Below are 17,073 nucleotides of genomic sequence, written 5' to 3' on the forward strand. Positions count from 1 at the left end.
ACTAGTCACCAATGTGCAATTAACAAATTCTTCCATATGGCGTAATTTGTTTCATATTACTGTACTTTATATTCCAAAGCTTCAGTACTAAGGATTTAATTTTGCAGGGTGGGTGGCCAGAGGGCAGGGAAGAGATCAGTATTGTTATACATAACATCTTAAAACGTGGCAGTGAAATAATCCAGCAACTTTGAGTCAATGTCGGTCCTTATAGTACATTGGAACAGATGCAAAGGAAATATTTAGGCAGGCGTCAGGTAAGAAGTCAATGAGGAGAGAGGTCTGTATTGGCTCAATTAGTTTTTACACTTCATAAAGGCATTCAGACTTGCATAAATCCTCCGGATTCTACCATACATTTCTCTGTTACCTTCATTATCAGAATAACCTTTTTAAAAAGTCATTTACAATTTAGACCAATGAAAGATACATAAGGTTAAAAATAACTCTTGAGCTGTTAAACAGCCACCTATCCATGGGGAGGAAAGTCATATGTGCCAGCAACCAGCAAGCTTAGTCAAAGAGAGAAGATCTTTGCAGCTTTAACTTGTTCAGAATAGAACGGAGGGAAGATGCCCAATCCAGACATCAACAAAATGTCGGGATACTTAAGTGCAGAAAAAGCCAAGTCAGAGGAGACATGAACAAAGCAAGTAGAACAAAATTATTGGTCGCATTTTTTAGGATGTATTTACTAAGACCCTCCTTTCACAGGAGCCGTGGGAAGTTCTTCCCCCACCCCTGGTTGGAGGTGATGGGTCGCTATTTTGTGGGTGTGATTCAAGTGCATACTGGAAATTTAGGTGTGCACAGTTGAGGTAGATTAAAGCCCAACAAACTCATTATTTTAAGGATTTTATGCAGTTAGGAAAAAGTGATGGGGAGATGAACTAAAAAGTGTGGGGTGGATGGATGGATGGCTAATAGGAAGATTTATATAAATGCCACACAAGCAAATTAGGTTGCATACTCTTTGTAGTATAACCAATCTGAAGGGAAAATCAGAAGGAATCCTCAATTAAGATAGGACATAGCATAACCTCTGCTTAAGTTTTGTGCAAACAGATCATGTTGAATGCTCAATAAACAGGACATCTGGTGGAGGCAGGTGTCATCAAAGTGTTTCTGTGTGAAGGAGAATAGAATACATGTCAGATTTGGAAAAGGGTATGAAAGAGAGGCAGAGGCTTGGTTTCCTCTCTGGGGTGAATCCATTTCTTTTATACTGGGAGCACCCCTAGAGGAGGACCTGGGAGAGCATCAATGCTGTGAAACTTCCATCTTACACTCTGTGTGTGTGTGTGTGTGTGTGTGTGTGTGTGTGTGTGTGTAAGTGTAAATAAAACCTGCTACCAGTCTCCAGTGACCTTCAGTCTAGGGAAACCAGTCTCTATGGGCAAATGTCAAAAAACCTCTCTCCACTCGGAGACTGAGGTGAACATAACAATATATTCTAACCTAGTTTTTCATAGGGATTTTTTCAATACCCAAATCATCTTCCATGGTTGAGAAGAAAAGTGAAACATAGGAGCCACAGAAAAAAAGTTACAAAGGTGTGATTGCCAGTACGTTCTTCTCCCTACGTACAAATAAGAATTGCAGAAGTACAGGCAACATGTCATTCATGTCGTACAACTGTATATATGTCTACTGAGTAGTAAGGGCCACAGAGTTGAATGAGACTTACACTGTACAGTTAAGTGTGTTATAGGACTGCAGCCTCAGGCTTTTAGATTAAGACTAGAATGGGGAGCAAGTGGTCCTCCAGATGTTTTTGGACTACAACTTGCACCGTCCCTAACCACTGGTCCTGCTGAGCAGAGTTAGCAACATCTGGGAGGGCTACAGGTTCCCACATACCTGCTTGAAGACATTCATAATTGATTATTTCAGCCCCTCCCCAAATATTAGCCAAATCATGCTCTTTCTGCAGACTTCTGAAAATAGTAACTGAGACCTATACCCACTTGCCTAGTGGTCCCTTCCAACTCTACAGTCCTATGAGTCTATGATTCTGTGAAATTTAGTTGTGGGCATAGGCCCCCTGTTCCCCTCACAGACCCACAGTCCCCAAGGTTTCTAGGAAGAGGGATTGGACATTAAACCGTTCTAGTATTATAGCTCTGTGAGGAGAATAGGGGTCTCAAAGTTTTCACGAAGCGTCGGACACGACTAAACGACAACAAAAAAACTCTCAAAGATGTCCAGGTTTGCAATCAACAAGTGATAAAATAATACAAACATCTTTTAAAAAACTCCTTTGGCCTACAATATATAAAAAGCACAGACCACTAGGGAATGGGGAGAAAACAGAAACTTGAATGCTTTTATGCATGCTCTGATCCGTTTCCGCCTACCTCTGTTTATGTGCTTCTCAGATTCATTATGAAGTTTCGCTGATGATACTTGAAATGGTATATGAGAAAGTTAACTGGCAAAAGGGCTATTTATCTGAGAATTATGCAGCAATCTCAGTGAGCCTAATAAATTGTCTCCCAACGTGCATACTCAAGACTCAATTAAGCCAAGCAATTAGAAACTGTTGTACAGAACTGACATAAAGCTGAGCTACCTACGGTGCCATTTCTTCCTGTTCTAATGACAAATTCCTCTAACTGCAGAAGGGGGTTCAGCGCCCAAAAATAGCAAATTGCTGAGAATTTTCATGAAATGCTCTCGGAAGGGGAATGTCGTGCCTTCTAAGTTGAGCGGTGTTATCTCACAGCATGATAACCGCACACTTATTAAAAATAAGCAGGGAGCAAGCCTCACGGCATTGTGGCAAACTCTAACAAAGCTCTTTAGATTAAAAAAAGGAAAGGAAGAATGCAAAGTAATGTTTGCTATTATGGATTACTGGAAAACCTAAGACTTTGGCCTTGTTTGTCCTGAGGCGGTAAACCTGGGTGTCTGGGTTGCACCTCTTTAGTCTTCAGTCAGGGGCTGCATGAATGATTTTCTATACAAAAACAAAATGAAATACTGCACATGGAAAACAAGCAGAAAACCACCCAGAGTAGCCTAAACTAGAGCCCCTTAATTTGATATGTGTAAGGATCTGGTGGTTTAAAATCCCCGAGGAACATCATGGGAGGGGGGTTTCCATGTAGCTCACCCCTTGCCCATGGAAGCCTTGCAAGCAGCTACAAGAGAGGGACTGTGACCATATTCAAGGGTGGTATATTTCTAGGACTAAGGTGAAACTGTGAAGCACCCTTGTTATTTTTGCTATTGAATGCTGCATGCTGTTTAAGTAATCTTGCTATAATTCTATGATTTATAGTATTGGAATGTGGGGTTTGGGGGGTATGTTGTTCTAATTGCTATTGTTTTGTTGTTGTTGTTGTTCAGTCATGTCCGACTCTTCGTGACCCCATGGACCAGAGCACGCCAGGCACGCCTATCCTTCACTGCCTCTCGCAGTTTGGCCAAACTCATGTTAGTAGCTTCGAGAACACTGTCCAACCATCTCATCCTCTGTCGTCCCCTTCTCCTTGTGCCCTCCATCTTTCCCAACATCAGGGTCTTTTCTAGGGAGTCTTCTCTTCTCATGAGGTGGCCAAAGTACTGGAGCCTCAGCTTCAGGATCTGTCCTTCTAGTGAGCACTCAGGGCTGGTTTCTTTAAGAATGGATAGGTTTGATCTTCTTGCAGTCCATGGGACTCTCAACAGTCTCCTCCAGCACCATAATTCAAAAGCATCACTTCTATTGTTTAGCTATAATGCTATAATGTATAGCATCAATGCTATTGTTTAGCTATGTTATTATGAAATTGTTTTTGTAATGTTTGTTTGAGATGCATCCCTGTTTCTTTGTTTTAAGCCACTTTGTGTATGATTGTGTGTGTGTGTGTGTGTGTGTGTGTGTGTGTAAAATGGTATATAAATAAAACAAATGAATTAATGAATGTACCAAAGTGCAAGAGTCCCCACTGGTTTCCCTGAATATATTTAGTCTCTGATCCAGATGCTACTTTAGTTGGTTGTGTCATAGCCCTAGGAATACATTAGGTTGCCAATAGCACATCTGTCACCTTAACTCATAGCTCACATCTGTACCTCCACCCACTTTGGCCTCTGGCTCCACCCACCTCTGGCATATAGACCCTGTGTGAGGTTGCCTATCAGGCAATATGGCTCTCAGGATGAAGAAAGGTGCTTTTGCCACCCCCAGCACACTGTGTTCTGCTTCTTAAGAATTATAGAAAGCCATACATGGCACGAAGCATTAAACATTATAATTCAGTAGTAATAGATTTAAAATTAAGTACTTGGGCAACATTCAAGATTTTATGTTGAATGCCCCCCACATCTCATCTCATCTCACAGATTCAACCCCCCCCTCCTCTTTTCTCTCTTTTGACAAGTTTCCTAGCAAAGGTTTCTGTAGAACGCTTCTAATTTAACTGGGAGCAATCCATAAACCAGCTTCTCTCTGCTTTGAAGTTAGACAGTATTTATGCCAAATAACTATTTCTAAGGATGTTAAGTTTCTGATTAATAATTATTCTGTCTCATCATTTTAAATGGTTACCCCATCAGTATGTTACTTCCTTTTAATGACCGCAAGGCTGGCAATAATTAACGCTAAAATGGTAGAAAACAAATTACTTTCTACATCAGAGAAATATTAGGGTTGTAAAACAAATACATCTTTTCTATTGTGATTAACAGTAAAGTCAAGTGAACTTAATAAAAAAAAAACACCACACCACAATGAACAAGTATTCCCACTGAAGAATCTGAAAAGAATAGTTAAATCAAAGCTGCATCTTCTGTTTCCTAACCCTATGTAGAAGAGATTTATCTTAGAATATGCTCCTGTATTGATCCTCAAGAGCCAGCATGGGCCTAAGACATCTGGCTGCTGAAGCAAAATCCAAATGGCACCAACTCTCTGCTAGGGCCAGGAGAGGGATGGTACCTCAGCGGCAGAATATCTGCCTTGTCTGCAGAAGGCCCCTGGTTCTATCCTTGGCATCTCCAGGTGCAGCTGGAAGAGAACCCTATCTAAACTCCTGGAGAGCAGCAGCCCTTCAAGGTAGGTAATACTGAGCTTGATGGGCCAGTGCCCTGACTTGCTACAAGACAGCTTCCTGTGTCTTGCTGCTCCATTCAGCCACCAGTTCCTGCCTTCATCTATCCTTCCGTCCTGAAGCCACCTATAGCATGTAGCTTCACTCTGCTGTATGGAAGGGCTGGCCCTGTCAATACCCTATTAAATCAGCTAAGGTTTATGTCATGTCTTCAGATACCGATGTTGTCAAAGCACTTTCGCTTTGAGCCACTGCCATTTCCCCACCTCCTGCCTAGAGTGTAATAAACACTAATCCATTGTGTTCTTGTCCAAAATGTGTTGCTTTTTATTTTTTTTTAAAAAAATAATCCTCTAAATGCCCAGAGTAATCCATTTGTAGCCAAATGACATGATTTTGACTGAATGTCAGCCACAGATTTCTCTGGAGCTTTTGTTCTTCTATCCAGCTGTGGGAAGTTGACCTGATTTTCAGTTGCTTTGAGTACCACTTGTCACAATAAAAGGCACAAATCTTTTAACCCCTTAAAATATCGACCTTATGATGTTTCTTAGCAATGGCCTCTGGAAACAAGGGGCAGGGGCCTGCTGGTTCTTAGTGCTATGATGGAAATGTTCAGGGCTGCCACTTAGTTTCCTATTTTTGAAAATGTTTTGCACTAATTAGTTGTCCTGAGCCATTCTGCATCCCACACAGCTTTTAGGAATTGATTTTCTCTTTTTCATAGGCCACAGTTTCTAATTAGACAGTGGTAGGTAATAAGTGTAGGCGTTTTAGTCCCATTTATAGAATAAACTAGTAGTCAATTTTCACTGTACAGGGTTTGGGGAAAGTCATCTGCCAACACACTTGGCACTGAATTTAAAGTGTTAAACGTAAACCAAAACCTGGAACTCAATTTGGGGCTTTCTTTGAAGCAGAGCTTTGTTCCAGAACTCACCCCAGTGCCAGGATACAGACCATCTAGAGACCTCAAGGAAAGTGCCCTTTGAGCATGAGTAATAGAAAGCATGCCCAAACCACTGAGAATGGTTTCAAAATGCAGTCTTGCTGTTTTTAAATACTGCATGATATATGTTTTGCAAACTGCCAAGATAATTTTATCAATGGGCAGCCATGGTGGTGGACTTGGGTCTTCAAAATTTCAGCAGAGCCCTGTGTGAGGCCAACCCCTGCCCCCGCCCCTCGCCTTCTATTCTGCTATTATATATTTGCAAAGGCCTGCAGCGTCCTCTAGTGTCAGTGCCTAGAGCAGTGGAACGGGTCACACTACTCCCTCTGGGCAGCCATACAAATTAAATGCAATCATAGCAATGACGAAAAATACAGGGCGAGTCCTTTAAAAGAGGCCCCCTGGATACAGAGTACACATGTTCCATGGGGCCTCGTTAAAAGACTCACCCTGTACTACACTGGTTCTCCAGGGGTTCAGGGATCTTCACCACTCCCACCCGGAGACACCAGGATTGAACCTGAGACTTCTTGCATGCAAATTTTGTTGCTGTAACACTGACATGTGGCCTTTCCCTGTCATAGGGTTTATCTCTTTGGCCAGTTCTCATTGCATCAGTCAAGCATATTGGGCCACACCACAGGCACAATATACTGCTAGCAAGGTAACTTTGCTTTTCATGCTAGGTAGATATTTTGAATTCGCTCACAAACTGGAACTGCCCCCTGGTTACCAAAAGGAAAAGGAAGCATGATAGGTCACCCATGTCTGCACAAACGCATTTTCAGATACTTACTGGTATGCTAAAATACAAAGGACATTTTCACTTGAATACTACTCCACATTCCAGTACTGATTTTTCCAGTTTGAACTTGACTTATTACTTTTCATACTTCTTACAGCATCAGCTGGCTAAGAATATATAAGGGTAGGCTGAAAAAGGAATGGAGGAGGCAATAGGAAAACAAAGAAATGCAGGCATTAATTCTTGTGTTATTAGATAAAGCGGTGACTGATGAAGGGCAGAGCTCTTTTGTTCCTGTCTGGTTTGTGGGCTTTCCATTAGAAATCTGGCAGGCCTCTGTGCGAAGAGAATGCTGGACTAGCTAGGGTGCATTCGAACATGGCAAGTATTGTTTTAGATTTCTTGATTATAAGGCTAGTGCTTCTTTCCCGTTTTATAGTGTTCCTTTCTCACTGCAGTACATGAGTTATGGAATGGTGTCTTTTTAACCAATATGCTGGTATGTCACACTAAATTTCATGCACACCAGTAGGTGTGGCGTGGCAACAATGAACGTAGTTGGACATCACTACTCTCCCACCCTTTCTTGTTCCCTCATGATCCCCCATGAAAACAGCAGGAAATAACTGTATGGGCATTAAAGAGCTAGGAGGTGGAGTCGGAGCTAAAAGTACACTACAAGGAGGGGGGGGGGGTTGTGTGTCAAGTACAGTTGACAGAGAAGTTAATGTTCTACTTCATCAAACCATTCTAGTATTTCCTTGGCATATCCTTCATTCAGGTTATATCTGACTGGTTTTGTTCTTATTTGCTCTAAGTTTTGATTTTCTATATTTACCTAAAAAGAGAGAAAAAGATAAGGACATTTGTATAATTCTTCAAAGGAGGTTGATGGCGAAGTTCTGCAGCAAGCAGATTGCATTCAATTAGCACCATCTCCTCTGCAGGGGGCATGATCTAAATGCAATGAGATTCACTCCCATGCATTATGGGATAAAAAGCAAAATTTGCATGCATAAGAGAGTTAAATCTATTTTACCTACATCTACTGCATTTCTTTCTCAGGTGAAACATACCTTCTTGTGGGATATAAAGAGCAAAGGGAGCTGGTTTGGTCAGAGAGTGAGTCAGAGGACCAACCCCTCTCCACTCCCCCCAAAGCACAAAGATGTAGAAATTGTTGGGTCCTGCAGAACCCTTCATCAGACATAATCTTAAACAAAGCAGGGGGTGGGTGATATAAAGAACTTAAAAAACCATCCAAAAGTAGAAAAATCAGGCTAGGTGTATCAGCTATGAGGTCAGCTTGGAGATTCACTTCCAAGGCGGAGATTGCAGACTGAGTAAGCCCCTCCCAGGTGCTGAGTCTCCAAGCTGGCCTCTGGGCTGCAACATCTAGCCCAGGCATTCCCAAACTCGGCCCTCCAGATATTTTGGGACTACAACTCCCATCATCCCTAGCTAACAGGACCGGTGGTCAGGGATGATGGGAATTGTAGTCCCAAAACATCTGGAGGGCCAAGTTTGGGGGTGCCTGATCTAGCCTGATCTTTCTACTTTTTCCCCATTGACCCAACACCCACTGTTTGTGTATATCTTGCCCACTGAAGAGTTATGGATGATGTGAAAGTTTGCCACGCCTTTGTGACTTTTTGGATGGTCTTAATAGGTACTACTCAGTGTTGGCCTTGTTATGGTAGACATCACCAATTGTCAGCTCCCCTCTTCAAGCACATAACTTTGACAGAAAACATTTACCTATTTGTTTCTCACCTGAAAAAAGCATATTCATTGTTATCATGGGATAACAAAACTCTTTTTGAACAAACAGGTGGCTATTTGAACACTAGGGGTAGTTGGTAAGGTCCAGATATGTTGCTTTATGACACCAGTGACAATAGAAAGAGATTTAAGGTACAACGAGATAGAACTGCAGATTCCTTCCTAAAATGTACCTCTGTTAGATGAGCACAGAGCCCTCCCATCCTACCATCTTCTACCTTCCTCTGCTCCTCCTTGTAAATATTAGATGTAAGCTCCTAGTTGTCATATATATTGATGACACAATATCATTTCCGCTAATAGTGAACTCAATATGCCTGTGCTTACCAGAGTTGAGAGGCATCACAGGGCCTCTGAGAAACAAGAGGTATGAATCAGGCATTTGGAAGAAACCCAGATTTTTGCAAAAGAACAAAAAAAAAATTACAAAACGAAAGGAGCACACCCTTCCCAAATGAAGAGACCAAAGGGGCCAAAGCCTTAACTTTGGTTAGAAAAGAAAAATGAAATAGGCGATTCATTTAGCCTCCCAGGTAGCCACCCTAGTGGCTCCACAATGCAAAGCTATGAACTGAACAGATGACCTGCATTTAACAGTGTAACTCCCGCCGTCAGGTATCCATTATAAATCCTGCAAATGCTAAGTGCATCAGTCAGGCAACCAATGCGTCAAGGTAAGAACTGCCTTGGAGATGCAGCGAGAGCTACTTCTCTGTATTAGAGATGCACAAAGCTGAAAATTGGCAAATCCACCAGGAGAAGCATTTGGACTTTATCCAACAGCTGCTTTCCATATGAAACAAGCTTTTTTGCTTGAAGGATCTTATCTCTTTCCCTCTGCCCTAGCAATCCAGTGTGTTAGAACTGGCGCACCGGTCCATTGACATTCAGCCTGCTTTTGTTTTATGAAACAGTTTAATAAAGCTAGAGGATAATAAGGAGTAATTATAGTTATGCAGTAGCAGCTCCACAATTAAGGCTACATAGAGATTTGGTCTTAAATGGGATACAGAAAGCTTCCCTGCTGTCCACCCGCAGTGCCCCCCTCCCCCATTTGAAATGCACCAACTATATAAACTACAGTATAAAATTGGATCAAGTGCATAAAAAGAATACTAATTGATTTGTTGCTGCAGAAAAAAATGTAGTTCTGATGTGACAATTCATGCATCCACATTTCTGATAGGTTCAAAAGTGCTTTTTAAAAACTACTTAATTAGCATTACAGTCTACATGACCCACAGACCCCTCTCTTGTCAAATTGCAATATAAGTGTGTGCAATGACATGCCAATGAAACATATATAATTTCAGCTTTGCTGTCCTAACACAACACAACATGACTGACTACTGTTTGCAGATGCTGCTGTGTAATAATAACCCAGATAGAGAGAGTTTTGTTACCTTAAATCAACATATCATACATGATGTTAAATGCATTTTTACTAGCATTCTTAGAACAGGCCATGTTTCTTTCTTTAGAAAAAAGCAGCCACACACTCTATTCTGGATCAGAACCATAGTATGGAGGCAAGATAGGTTTAACCTTCACCATTTTCCTACCCTCTAAAGTAAGAATAGACAAATTATTTAAGTTTCTCCCAGTTTTTCATTTTCCCAGTCTTCAAATTCATCACATGTCCAGATCGATGTGCTGATTTTTTAATAATAATAATAATAATAATAATAATAATAATAATAATAATATAATTCACCAGCACATTTTTTGCACATTTCCCCCCATACACACATTATTGTATGTAATTTTCACTAACATATCCATTTCTATGGAATGACAAGATGCACTGGGCTGTGGATATGATGTATCCTGAGTGCTCTTTCAGCAATGTGGAGCCCAAAGTAACCTGTGTTGCCAGGAAACTTCAGGCTATGAAAAAGGATGAGTAAAGGCTACAGTTGTTGTTTGTTTGTTTGTTGTTGTTGTTACCTGCTCTTCTATCTAAGGTCCAAGGATGGGCTACAACAATTAAAACACATTGCATGATAGTGAAGGCAGAAAATAAGTCTTATTTTGCTGCCTCTATGCATCCTTTGTAGCCAACCAGCACAGCTTTTCCATGTGATGAGGGAACAGCTGTCCCCAAGAATGGAGTGTTGGAACCATCAGAGTTCTTCTGTGACAGGTTTGCCAGGCCCTTTAAGGATAAAATCTCTCATCTTCACATTTAATATTACCATTATTAAAGAGTCAGGTGGGGTGTCTAACACAACATCTTGCCCAATCCTGTAGGTTCCTTGCAGCAATTCTTGTCTTTCACTTCAAGCAGCAAAATGTATTATCTGTAGCTACTGCCAGTGGACACAGGAGAGGTACCTATATAGGGACCCCCATTGTTCTTGTGTCTACACTCACACTGACTAGCAGCAACCTCAGGGGCAAATTGCACAAGATTTAAACCCCACCTTACAATTTCATAGCCCAATGTATCATTTGTCTTTCCCTTCCAGTTTGGCTACCTTTAAACAAAGAATACAATGTTGAAAGGTTCTCTCAAAGAGTTCCCACAACACATCTACCTTCAAAGTGCTCATTATGTACTTTGCCCCAATAGTCTTTCAGATTAACAACATTGTTGTTTGTATTATCTTCAATGAGTCTGCAATGCGGTTAACAGAGGGGAAACACATTTCATGCCAGGAAAGCTTGTTATACGCAGGGTATTTTTATTTTACTCTTTCTGTACTGCTTTCTGTAAAGGCATGAATATCATTTAATAACCCATTAAAGTGGCAGTCATTACTGCAGGTGAATTAAACAACATTGGCAGTAACAGAGCTAAATGGGCATGGACACCAAAATAACAAAAATATCATAAAACTCTGCCAAAGCATGCCACCTACAGGTCTTAGAGACTTTAGAAATAACTTCTTGCTTCAGCCAAACACTCTCTAGAGCTTTGCAGGCGGTATGAATTACACCTGCTTTTGATTTCCCTTTTACCACTGTAAAGGGAATGTGAAGGAAAGAGAGAAAGAGGAGGTTATGCTCATTTCTTAATCTGGGAAAACTGCTTCATACTGAACTGTTGTCTTTTATCTTAGAATTTAATCTTCAATTTAAGACCTGGCTTTCAGTTTCTCTTCTCCTAATCTTTTTGGCACAACACATAAGGAGGCACTTCAGGTGCAGCATATTATACATTTCTCCGCTATCTTCACAGTGGTGAAATTAAATGACTCCAAAGTCATAGGTAAACATTTTCAGCTGAATACAGGTGATTAAAATTGGCCAAAGAGTTCAGAATGAATACCTTGTGGTGATTTGTATTCCCAGTAGCTCTTCTGTTTCACTAGAGAGGAAGCATAGTTGAGCATGTTAAATAAACTAAAGCCCTGGCTTGAAAATAGAAGCTCCCAATGAAAGGGGAGTTTCTGGAGTTATACACTTCAGGATGTTAATTTTGAATAAGAGCTTACAGCTGTACCTTGCTTTTTGAACAGCTTAGTTCACGAACAACTTGGAACTTGAACGTTGCAAACCCAGAAGTAGGTGTTCGGGTTTGCGAACTTTGCCTAGGAAGCCGAACATCCTGCAGCCAATCAGAAGCCATACCTTGATTGTTGAACATTTGGGAAGTCAAATGGTCTTCTGGAACACATTCTGTTCGAAAACCAAGGTACGACTGTACTTGGATGGAGCATTGTACTATACTAAGTGTATACTTATTCACTCAACATAGAAATTATGCAAGATTTTAATTTTTTAATGACTGATAGTTTGTGATTTCATTTTGGCAAACAGTCAAGTGGTCACGTGAATGCTGTACCAGCCTTACCCCTTGCTAGCATTTCACACATTTAATCAATATAAGAGTGTTGTTTACACGTGTTCTCAGGAGTAACTTCCATTGATGAGTGTCTTGCTTGCTCATCTTCCTGGTTATAGGGAGCATACAACTCTCTTGCTAGAACAGCTCCATCAGCTACCAGTCTGTTTCAGACACAGTTGAAAGTGCGGGTTATGACCTATAAAGCCCTACATGGGATAGGCCCAAGCTATCTGAAAGTCTGTATTCCCTTATACAATCCTGCCCAGGTTTTGAGATCTTTTGGGGAGACCTTTCTCTTGGCCCTGCGACCCTCACAGGCATACTCAGTGGGGAAATGGGAGAAGGCCTCCTTGCTGGCTGCTCCCAGACTTTGAAAATCTCTTCCTAGAGAATCTGGACTGGCTCCCTCCTTGTTGTCCTTCCGACAGCAGGTGAAGACTTGTTTGTTCCAGCAGGTTTGGGGGAACTGGCTGTTTTTAATGAAATGTCTGGTGCTGCACTGTTTTATTGTAATTATTTGTATGGTTTTAAAAGATTTTATAGATGTATACAGTTTTACTTCTAAGAATGTTTAATTGTTTTTTAATTACTGTTTTTTCTGTTTTTAGTGGTTTTCACTTTTATATGTAAGCTGTCTTATTCCCATCAGGAAATAATAATAATAATAATAATAATAATAATAATAATAATAATAATAATAATAATATCTGTGATCACACAGGAGAAGCAAATAAATGAAGATGCTTGCCATGCTAATGTTCTCAGGTATTTTGGCTTCACGCTTCTGTGGAGAGCATGGACATGGGGAAGCTCCCACCCCCATCAAATAAATACATAAAAATACTTAACTAAAAGTAGAAATAATTGGAATGTTTGAAATTGAAACGCTCGCTGAGGTCACTTGGATGCAGTTGTGACGCATTCCAGCAACACAACTGGCAACCTGACTGAATGATAGACGTGGTTTCCGCGATCTAGCCAATCTTGTTGTAGGTAGCTTGGTCCTGCCTCGTCCCCCAACATAAATCCTGGCTATGCCCATGGTGAGGAGGAACCATAGTGCTCCTGACCAAATGCTCCTTGGGGTCTTGGGCAGAGGAAAGAGCAGTGCTGCTGAGGCTTCACCATTGCAGCAACACAAATACCCACCTCTCAAGGCTAAGGGACTAGGTTAAATATCCTTCTTCAGATTTCCAAGGCCCCCTGGTGTGTGTGGCCAAAATACCTTGAAGATCAGGTGCTGCTTTATTATTCATGCAAATGCAACTCTGCCTGGTACTTCTCTACACATAATTTTGAGTAGTCTTTCTCATTGATTTTGGTGTATCTGCAGAAAGTGACTCACTCTCTCACTTTCCTCTTTTGATCTGTTCTTATCAGAACTTAGTAACTTAACTGAAGAATGTGCACAACTGTGGTTGCAAAGTTGCTGTTTCCTTCCACTAACACATAGAAGCAGATAACTCACCAGCAATCCACTGATAGCCCTTTCCCCCTGGAGTGATTTGGAGCTAATGGGGAGTATATTGCCCCTGTAGTGCACTCAAGCAAAGCCATGTCCACAGGCGTTCCTAGTGAAGTCACTCATTAGCACATCATTAACACACACTACGACTGAGTGTCAGATCTGCGAATGCTGCCATTGCACAGCACCTTCACAGTGACTGTGCAGTTACTGCTGAGTAGCATATGAATTAATAAGGTACTAATGAGCCATTTTTCCAGGAACTTACAAAACTGTCCATCTGCACCTCCTTACTGGACAAAATCTTGGAGTGAAAGCCATCATCAGAGAAGGAGGAAGTCACTCGGGTCTTCATTTTGTTGGGTTAAAAACAAAAAGAGAGTCTAAAATTCCTCTAGTGCGTAGTGCCATGTGGTGTGTTTTTATTTTATTAAAAAATAAGCTGATATGACATAATACCTTAAAAGATAGTCATGTGTGATATATCTCATAGAATGTGGTAGAGCTGTAAATAAACCTTGATGGAGGCAGGGGGAGTAAAGGTTACTGCAAAGTACATTTGTGCAGGAGAGGAAGGAAATCATATTATCTTATTCACTTGCTATGCACACGGGCATATTGCGAATTAAATTCCATACCTCAAAAATCCTTCCAAGTGAAGGAGAGATTAGTTCTATGGAGGGAATAGGATAAAAATTGATTCAAGGTTGACCACCTCAAAAATTCAAAAAATACTATCAGCTATGTCTACCTTCTTTAAAAAATGAAAACTTTTCTAAATTGGTTTCTTAATCATGACTTTTTTTTAGAAAAAAAAGAAAAGAGGCTTCTTATTTTACTCTAAATGTTGAATCATTTAAATTATTTGTTGAGACAACCAGAAGAGCTCCTGAGCCATGAAGCCAGCACAAATTTTAAAAAGCAACCACTTAATTCCCATGAACATGAGACTGATATGCAAGCAGCGAAGGGAATGAGGTTGTGGTTACTAATAAATAAGACATTCATACTGATGGCTGTGAGAGCTGGGCCTAGACCATGCATGGTTGTTCATGAATCCACTTCTGGAATAGATTTCTTGACCTCGGCTACTCACTACACCAGGGCTAGGATGATTTGAGTCAGAGGTGCTGTAGGAACAACTCTGTCACTGTCATTTATAGCAGTCCTATCCTGTTCAGAAACTTCATGTTGCTTTGCTAATCACAGCGTTAATAATGCATATGATTTTTTCTTCTTAAAGAGGGTTCTCAACACACACTGTTCCAAGAGCAAATAGGGCAAGAGGTAGCCCGAACCAAACAAGTAAATATTTGTTATCTTCCAAATTGGCCCCCAGTAACAGTTCCAAGAGTTCTTTGTTCAAACCATATTCATTTGGACTATCCCATATCCCCAGTAATGCTAACAAAGGGATTAGCATCTATTATTGCTTTGTTATTAAATTGTTTCCTAAGAACCTATCTCCTCAATAGATACTACTGAATGACACTGCCAACGTAAGTAGCATTTTGGGAAAAGACTGGGGTTAAAATCTGTATGAAGCTGCTGAGAGAAATCATCAAGAGGTTTGGGTTGGGTGTTCATCAGTGTGCGGATGATACTCAGCTCTACATCTCTTTTAAATCAGAACCAGTGAAGGCAGTGAAGGTCCTGTGTGAGTGTCTGGAGGCGGTTGGAGGATGGATGGTGGTTAACAGATTGAGGTTGAATCATATAAGACAGAAGTACTGTTTTGGGGGGATAGGGTGTGGACTGGTGTGGAGGACTCCCTGGTTCTGAATGGGGTAACTGTGCCCCTGAAGAACCAGGTGCGGAGCCTGGGAGTCATTTTGGACTCACAGCTGTCCATGGAAGTGAAGGTCAATTCTATGTCTATGGCAGCTGTCTACCAGCTCCATCTGGTACACAGGCTGAGACCCTACCTGCCCGTGGACTGTCTCGCCAGAGTGGTGCATGCTCTAGTTATCCTCTGCTTGGATTGCTGCAGTGCACGCTATGTGGGACTACCCTTGAAGGTGACCTGGAAACTACAACTAAACCAGAATGTGGTAGCTAGACTGGTGACTGGGAGTGGCCGCCAAGACCATATTGGCTCCCAGTATGTTTCTGAGCACAATTCAAGGTGTTGGTGCTGACCTTTAAAGTCCTAAATGGTCTTGGCCCAGTATACCTGAAGGAGTGTCTCCACCCCCATCGTTCAGCCCGGACGCTGAGGTCCAGCGCCGATGGCCTTCTGGCAGTTCCCGCACTGCAAGAGGTGAAGTTACAGAGAATCAGGCAGAGGGCCTTCTCAGTAGTGGTGCCCGCCCTGTGGAACACCCTCCCATCAGAGGTCAAAGAAATAAAGAACTATCTGACTTTTAGAAGACATCTGAAGGCAGCCCTGTTTAGGGAAGTTTTTAAAATTTGATGTTTTATTGTGCTTTTAATATTGTGTTGGAAGCTGCCCAGAGTGGGTGGGGAAACCCAGGCAGATGGGCGGGATATTATTATTATTATTATTATTATTATTATTATTATTATTATTATTATTAGTTTTATTAAAATGGGATAAAATCACCAGATTATTTTAAGAATAGGCACCTTATTCCCTATTCTTTCCCATTTAATGAGGTCAGTATCATGACCTTGTGTCCATCTTGCTTGGAACACTACTTCCCCTTGATAGTAGTCACTTCGCTCCCTCCAGACTCCCAAGGCCCACATTAAATTAGGTGAAGGGCCACAGGTTGCCCACCTGTGTCCTAGAACCTTGACATGCCACCTTGGATTAAACAGATTCCATGACAGTATTAGAACCGACATATGTGGGAAAGGAAGAGAAAATACTTTGCCTCACCTTCTTGCTTAGATATCTTTGAGAATGTAATGAATGTAGCTGATGTCCGTGAACTATTGACGATAGTGATATTCAATGATCCCAATTCACTGGTTGAATGACAGCAGAATGTTTACTTTGGGATGACCTTTTGTGTGTGGAACAACATTCTGTTTCACACAACTGAACAAACAACTAGGCTGTTTTGGACTTGGTTGTCATGTATACAGAAGAACTGCTGTAGAATGCAAAAACTGACAAAACACAAGAGGAGAAAAAGGCCATGAAATGCCAGGTTTTTCTTATCATAACAAAAGGAAGGATACTAAAGCTCAAAACTCAAAATAACTTTTCTGGCTGTGTAAGGAATGTAGTAGCAGTCTATAGCTCTATTGTATAAAGCTACTCAATTGCGCGAGTCCACTACTCCAAATGCTTATACCTTTTCTGCCGACTTTATCATATCCTCTTTTTCTCCTCTC

Source organism: Lacerta agilis, chromosome 4 (assembly GCF_009819535.1).
Source record: "Lacerta agilis isolate rLacAgi1 chromosome 4, rLacAgi1.pri, whole genome shotgun sequence".
Lineage (NCBI taxonomy): Eukaryota > Metazoa > Chordata > Lepidosauria > Squamata > Lacertidae > Lacerta > Lacerta agilis.